This window comes from Arvicola amphibius, chromosome 13, assembly GCF_903992535.2.
Source record: "Arvicola amphibius chromosome 13, mArvAmp1.2, whole genome shotgun sequence".
Classification (NCBI taxonomy): domain Eukaryota; kingdom Metazoa; phylum Chordata; class Mammalia; order Rodentia; family Cricetidae; genus Arvicola; species Arvicola amphibius.
Genome location: NC_052059.1, coordinates 26,067,951 through 26,076,477, shown reverse-complemented (window position 1 = coordinate 26,076,477; position 8,527 = coordinate 26,067,951).

The window sequence follows — 8,527 nt, the reverse complement described above, 5'->3', positions numbered from 1 at the left end:
ATGACTCTTTTTAACAACAGGTCCAAGGTCGTCTTGCTCTTATTCTAATCCTCTTCCTCAATGATCTCTCAACCTTGGATACTGAGGTTCCCCGCAGATGTCCCAACCCGGACAGAACATGCCATTGTTGCTTTTTCTTGTTATCTGTGGCTGCCAAAATGAAAAGAAAAGAATTTTGATGAGGAATGAGAGATATATTGATGAAGAGAGATAAGTTAAATATTTAGAATAAGGTTAGAAATTATGATTTTGCAAGTCAGACAAATCATGTTTTATAGCATAAGCAAATATTTATTGTCATATATTTTCCATGTTGTATTCAAGGACTTTTATCTTAATATTTATTTCCACTATACCAACATTTGTCAGGTTTTCATATCAATAAAATCTTAACTAGATACATGTGCATTTGTGGGTATAAATTCCATGATCAGTTTTTGAAATTTTTTGTTTGTTTGTTGGTTTGTTTGGTTTTTCAAGACAGGATTTCTCTGTGGCTTTGGAGCCTGTCCTAGAACCAGTTCTTGTAGATCAGGCTGGCCTCAAACTCACAGAGATCCGCCTGCCTCTGCCTCCCAATGTTGGGATTAAAGGTGTGCGCCACCCCTGCTCACCAGGAAATTTTCCTGCTTCACTCTAACCTTGTGGCTCTCAATCTTTTTAATGTTATCCTTGAATACAGTTTCCCAGGCTGTGGTGACCTATATCATAAAAGTATTTCTAATTCTTCTTCATAACTATAATTTTGCTCTGGTGGTGAATCAATACACACACACACACACACACACACACACACATATCTGTCTTATCCAATGGTCTTAGGATACCCCTGTGAAAGGGTCATTGGGAATTACTGCACTAAGCTAATATTATTTAATGACTGAAGTAAAAAGTATCAAATATCGAGCATTTTAGCACAATTATATGCTTTGATCAAAGGTTTCTTTAAAGAGTATCTATATATTTCTACATTAGCTAAATTGAAAGGCAAAAAGTCTTTATCTCTGAGTTTTAATTTTCAACCACTTTTAATTCTTATTATAAACTTCCTATTAAGTAAATGTATGTATAGATATGAAAATAGAAGTGATTTATAACTGTAAATATTACTTTCAGCATAATTAAATTATAAACACATGTGGAAGAGATTTAAATTTTTAAACAAATCATTTTCTAAGTAGAATGAATGTTTAGACAAGTCCTAAAACTGATTCAAACCACCAAGATTTACAATGTAGCATGAATTTTTACTTGTTTTCTATGTTTCTATTTCTCGGATATGTAACTTCTTCATTCCACCTGGACTCCTTGTGAATGCAAATTTCAATTGCTTCTCTGCTGCTCTGCAATCTTGTGATCCAGTTAAGGTCACTGTCAAATAGAACATACCTCATAATTCATTGAAGTCCCACCTCAGCTGCTATTCCCCAGATGTCATAGCTGGTAACATTTTATTTCTATGATATCTCTCTACATTGAAAGAACAATTAGAGTTTACATATTACAATTCTATCGAAGCAAGGCATACTTACTAAAAAGTATAGCCTATTTTAAGAACACATTCACTGTTAAAATCATTTCTTCAAACTTAAGTTTGACTCACCATTAAATGTACAAATTCAGTTTGAATAATATTCTTATTTTCTTTCAAGTCATACTCCCAGGGCCTGAAGGACCAATGACCTTCCTTTTGCCCTCCATTTCAATCATGAAAATTCTGATTCATCTGTAGGAATTGGGCCCAAAATTACCGCCTCAGGAAGCTTTATTCATTAAACTCTCATCTCTCCATAATATATATGAAACATGAGGTGCTATTTCTATGGACCTAGAAATGGGATATTTCTGCAGATAACATTTTTTGAGACATTCTATTTATTGGTTGCTATATCTGTCTTCTGCTAGTAGGCTGTGACTTCTTTGAGGGCAAACTGATTTATTTGTTTATTGGGGTTTTGTGACTAATGATATGAACACAAGGTTTCTAATAAAGAGCCAAGAATATTATTCCTGTGCTATAGGTTCTTTATATATAAAGTAAATATTTTATATTAACTGTTACAAATCACTTGCACAGTAATGAATTCCAAAACACTTTGATGTTAGACATGTTCCTTTTGTCTTTCTAGTTGCTTCTGAAATTACTTGTACCTAAGGGAAATTTTCTACTAAATGGTTTTTTTTGAATAATCACTTTTTCAAAATGGATTTTTCTCACTTACTTTCTCCCTAGTAGTTCTAAACTGGAAAGTACTATCTTATTAAGAACATCTTATTACTTTTATTTTTCAGACACTGAAAATGCTTAGAAATGATATAGATGGCCTCATTATCTTCTTTTTGGAAGTATTCTATATGTGAATCTTATCCAACTAATTCATTTCTTCAAAGATTGTAATTTGTTTTCCTAAGTCTCTTGGAGAATATGATATGTGACATGGGTTCCATGTCAAAGCATTCCCTAGTGATAATTTTGATTTAACATCCCACTGTTACAAATAAACCTGAGTATTTACAATGTGTACATGGGATAATATGCTAGTGCAAGTTCCCATTGTGAAAAAAAGATAATATTCAGAGATCTTCATTAGAGGTCAAAATCAGCAACAGAGATTGATTGTTATAAAATATGCTATCCTACTAGACTTTCACATTCTCTAATTGTTAGCTAGGCTACTCATTTATGGAAGAGCCTCATGATAAGCAAGAAGGAAACAAAAAATGAAAATATTCACTGTCTTTCTTATTCAAAAACAATACTGTTTTTGATTGAAATTTCTAAGGAGTATGGGGTGGAAAAGCCTCATCAATAAATGCTAGGTCTGTATACGTTGCACACATATATTACATTGAGATTGTTCTTTAACTTGCAGGTGCTGTTGACCGAGCCTGCCACTGTTTGCAGCTCTGTCTTAGGCCGACATTGCACTGCACTCCAAGCTGTTGTTGGAAACAAGCCTGACTGGTATGACTGAAGTATTTCCAATGATTATTCTTTTTTTTTTTTTTTTTTTTTTTTTTTTTTTTTTTTTTTTTTTTTTGGTTTTTCGAGATCCAATGATTATTCTTATGAATACTTATAGTTCGTCAAAGTGGATTGGGGAAAGTCCTGGAAGCCTCATATTTAAACAAAGTACTTCAGTCAACGAAAGAATTCTGAGAGTAGTCTTATCCAGGGAAGAACACAGTGATTGATTTGCCAATACCAAATAGTCATCCCTGAAAACATATATAGAAGTAACATTATACAGACCAAGAAGGTTGTATTTAGAAATAAGTAGGTGTATACAACACATATGTGCATGTAATAGTAATTAAGGGAAATGAATACATGAATTTGAGAAGGAGCAATAATAGAATGAGAAGAGTTTGGAGGGAAGAAAAAAGGGGGGAATCAATAATTATAATAAAAATCTCAAAATGTGAAATAATTGAAGAGAACTCATAGGAAACACTTCCCAAATAACGTTCTTGTGTTGCTTTTCTAGTCCTTTCGTCTATCATTTTAAAATTTTTGAAACAATGTATTTTAAATATAACCTTACACTTAGTCCTTCCTCAAGTGCCATGATAGACTTTGTTGACTCCCTATGGGAGACCTCACCCTCTCTGAGAAGTGAATGGAGCGTGGGGTGGGGAAGAGATGGAAGGAGTGGAATGACAGGAGGAAGAAAGAACCTGGATTGGTATGTAAAATAAGACTTAAAAATTTAAAAAAAAATCTTAACACTGAACTACAAAATTATTTTTTCTTAGTATTAAATCATTGTATCTTGGAGTCATTTGTTGCTTAATTGGGGAAAAAAAACAAAATCAAAAGTAAAGATTTTTCTTGTGTTAAAATGATATTAACCTGAAGTCTTTTATATTTAGATTCAGTGTCTCTATGTCTGTCTCTCCCACATCCCCTGCTCTAGTGCAGGGTCTTGTCTGACTTTTCTAAGCAGCATTTTAATTTGACCCATTGTCTTAGTCCCCCATAGTTAGCTGAGATTACAGGCAGATATCTCTGCGCAAAGCAAATATACAAAAAATTTGTTGTGGCAATGTGCAATATCTATGGCCCAATCATAGACATTAGAAGGTGTCTTCTAATGTTAATCATTCTGAATTTTTCTAAGGATGGGAAACTGTGAGAGGCAATTATACCTTAGCTTGGATTTATCATTATATGTTAGGAAAAGTACCTACATGAGAAAAAGCTAGATGATCGTAAGATAATAGTAAACATGTTAGAAGAGTAGATAGAGATACTTAAAGGAGTTGAATTGAGAAAACTTTTTAAAAAAAACTTTGTAAAAGACTGTGTATAAAGAACAGTGATTTATTTACATAATTGCCAAAAATTGTGGAACCTGATTGTAAGCTATATAGGTGATAATAAAATGCCAACATATTTTTGTTTTAAATAACAAACATCCCATTCTAATATGGATAATTGTATTAAGCACAGACAAATCACCAGAACTTTAGCTAAGTTTGCATTTGGCAATGAACTTATAACTGCTGTAGGATATAAACATTTTTTTTAAAAAAGGGAATTTAATATTGAACATACCATAAATGTATAAAATGCAAACAAATGTAAAGAAACCTAAAGATAAAAGTTAAATAATAAAACTATTTAAAAGGCAGGAATAACATCTACCTCTATTGGGTTTTTTTTTGTTTGTTTATTTGTGTTTTTTGTTGTTGTTTTGGGGGGGTTGTTTTGTTTTTCTTTGATTTTTGTTTTTTTCTTATTTTTATTTTTATTTTTTAAATTTATTTATTGATTAAAAAATTTCCACCTCCTCCCCTCCCACCATTTCCCTCCCACTCCCCCCAGTCCTGTTTCCTCTCCCACTCTAGTCCTAAGAGAAGTCAGGGTTCCTTGCCCTGTGGGAAGTCTAAGGCCCTCCCCGGCTTCATCCAGGTCTAGGAAGGTGGGGATCCAAACAGACTAGGCTCCCAAAAACAGCCAGTACATGCAGTAGAATCAAAACCCAGTGCCATTATCATTGGTTTCTCAGTCAGCCCCCATTATCAGCCACAATCGGAGAGTCCGGTTTAATCATATGCTCCATCAGTCCCAGTCCAGCTGGCCTTGATGAGCTCCCATTAGATCAGTCCCACTGCCTCTGTGGGTGGATGCACACCTCGCGGCCCTGACTTCTTGCTCATGTTCTCCCTCCTTCTGCTCTTCATCTGGACCTTGAGAGCTCAGTCCAGTGCTCAAGTGTGGGTCTCTGTCTCTATCTCCATCCATTGCCAGATGAAGCTTCTATGGTGATATGCAAGACATTCATCAGTGTGGCTATGAGATAAGGCCAGTTTAGGCACCCTCTCCTCTGCTGCCCAGGGACCTAGCTGGGGACATCTCCTTGGACACCTGGGAACCCCTCCAGATACAAGTCTCTGATCAACCCTAACATGGCTCCCTTAATTAAGATATCTTCTTCCCTGCTCCCATATCCACCCTTCCTCCATCGCAACCATCATATTCCCTCAAGCTCTCCCCAATCCTCCCCTTCTCCCTTCTCTCTCTCCATCTTTCCTTCCTTCTGACCCACACCTGTGCTCTGAACTTTTGCCTGGCGATCTTGTCTACTTCCAGTATCCAGGAGGATAAATATATGTTTTTCTTTGGGTTCAACTTCTTATTTAGCTTCTCTAGGATCACGAATTATAGGCTCAACGTCCTTTGTTTATGGCTAGAATCCACTTATGAGTGAAAACATACCATATTCATCTTTTAGGGTCTGGGTTACCTCACTCAGGGTAGTGTTTTCTATTTCCATCCATTTGCATGCTAAATTCAAGATGTCATTGTTTTTTTTACCGCTGAGTAGAACCCTGAAGTGTATATGTGCCACACCTTCTTTATCCATTCTTCTATTGAGGGGCACCTAGGTTGTTTCCAGGTTCTGGCTATTACAAATAGTGCTGCTATGAACATAGTTGAACAAATGCTTTTGTAGTATGATTGGGCATCTCTTGGGTAAATTCCCAAGAGTGGAATTGATAGATCCACTGGTAGGTAGACTCCCAGTTTCCTGAAAAACCACCACACTGATTTCCAAAGCGGTTGCACAAGTTTGCATTCCCACCAATAATGGATGAGTGTTCCCCTTACTTGAAATCCTCTCCAACACAGGCTATCATTGGTGTTTTTGATTTTAGCCATTCTGACAGGTGTAAAATGGAATTTTAACGTTGTTTTGATTTGCATTTCCCTGATTGCTAAGGAGGTTGAGCATGACCTTAAGTGTCTTTTGGCCATTTGAACTTCTGTTGAGAATGCTCTGTTCAGTTCAGTACCCCATTTTTTAATTGGGTTAATTAGAGTTTTAATGTCTAGTTTCTTGAGTTCTTTATATATTTTGGAGATCAGACCTTTGTCTGATGTGGGGTTGGTGAAGATCTTCTCCCATTCAGTAGGTTGCCTTTTTGTCTTAATGACAGTGTCCTTTGCTTTACAGAAGCTTCTCTGTTTCGGGAGGACCCATTTATTCATTTTGTTCTTTTGGGGGGGATTTTTTTTGTTTTTGTAGACAAGGTTTCTCTGCAGCTTTGGAGCCTGTCCTAGAACTAGCTTTTGTAGACCAGGCTGACCTGGAACTCATAGAGATCCACCTGCCTCTGCCTCTCTAATGCTGGAGTTAAAGATGTCACCACCACCACCTGGATAACTTCTATTATTTCAACAATTGATGCATCATTTACTCTCTGATAAATAAATTCATATTTATACAATTGTGTGATGGTTAAATTCTTTATATGTGACTATATGAGCCCTACCATTGTGTCTTTTGTTGCTTTAATTACATAGAACTTCATGACTCTATATTTTTCATGTAGTAGTCCAATATATTACAATATATTTGTTTTGTTTGTCTAATTTACTGATTTTCTAACACTACATAACTAGAGAGTAAGAGCTAATAATACATTAACAGTACAGTAATCAAATGTAGTATTAAACAGGTACTTGGGGAACAGCTAAAAACAAAGGCAAAAATGTTAAACTATGAAGTAAAGTCTAAAATTAGAGAGATAAAATAAAAAGTTTGTGTTTAAAGGCAAAACCCCAGAGAGTTGTTTTGATACAAAGTGTATTTTTGAACTTTATTTTCTTCCCACCAACAATTTCAAAGAGGACAGTGTTAAAAATGACATGAGTAATCTCTAGGCCAGTTTGTGGGATCTTGCTCACTACTGAAAGCAGCAAGCCTAGTGAACAATTCTATTCCTTTGAATTAACATCACACAGACATTTTGTGCAGGATCAAACCAACAATTTTGGTTTTTATTCAGGCACTGTTTTCACATTTTATTCTTTTGTTTTCTTGTAGTCCAAAATCTTAACACACACACACACACACACACACACACACACACTAGCATGCACAGCATACACACACATGTGAAACAGTAAATCTAGGTCTCTGCTTGATTTAGATCTATCTATCTATCTATCTATCTATCTATCTATCTATCTATCCATCTATATCAATCCATGCTTATCTATTTATCATATATATGACATATATATCCATACACATTTATATGTACATATCTATACACATCATATATATGTGATATATACATATATATTATCTTTTCTATGACCTATGTGATTGGTAGAAAATGTTCAGCAGAAGACACGATAAACTGAAAAAGGTCAAAATGAGCAATGAATTAAAACAAAGAAATAGCAAAGGAAACAGAAAATGTCTGTTAGGAAATTAAAGAAATAGAAAGTAAAATTAAACAAAGCAAAGAAGGGAGGGACAGAGGGAGAGAGGCATGGAGGGTGGAAGAGAGAGTGAATTTGTTGGTCGGGTGAAACCTTAGCAAGTTTAGCACAATATCCCCATTTTTTTCTGAGAGAAAACTGTGTAGTGTTAGAGACTGGAAATCATAAAACATCCATCTGTACCCTATGCTTGTTGCTGAATCCTTTTCAGTATGTTTGCTATTTTATTAACACTTTATCCTATCTACTATAGGTGTTATGAAGGGCTAATTACCAATTCAGACATTTGGTTTGACCTTGTTACTGAGGGTACTCAGGAAACAGTAATTCCACAGGCAGCTTGAGAGCATCATGTTGCCTATTTACAGCCAGCATGGCACTCAGTGGATGTATAGACACTCTACGAAGCAATTCTGGATGCTTATATTTGCCTGCCATGAAGGCCAGTAACAAGTGATTGAATGTCCCTATAAATGTCTCCCTTAAATGCCTAAGGGCTATATCAGTCTGTAAAAGCAATGCTGGTAGAAGACCAATGCATGTTTGTTGCTTGCAGCAGAGCAATTTTAATATCATTTTTAATACTTAGATTTATAAAACAACTCCTAAAATAGCAAAATAATGGATTCCAATATTAGCTCAAAAGTCTGGCTGAATTCATTTCCTTACCATGCATATATTCATTAAAATAGTAAGTCGCTGGTAGTGTGGCTGTAAGCTGAGAAAATGCACTCCCTTTTCTTGAGCGTGGAGATAGGTAAAAAAGGACAGAACTCAACAGTAAGTTTC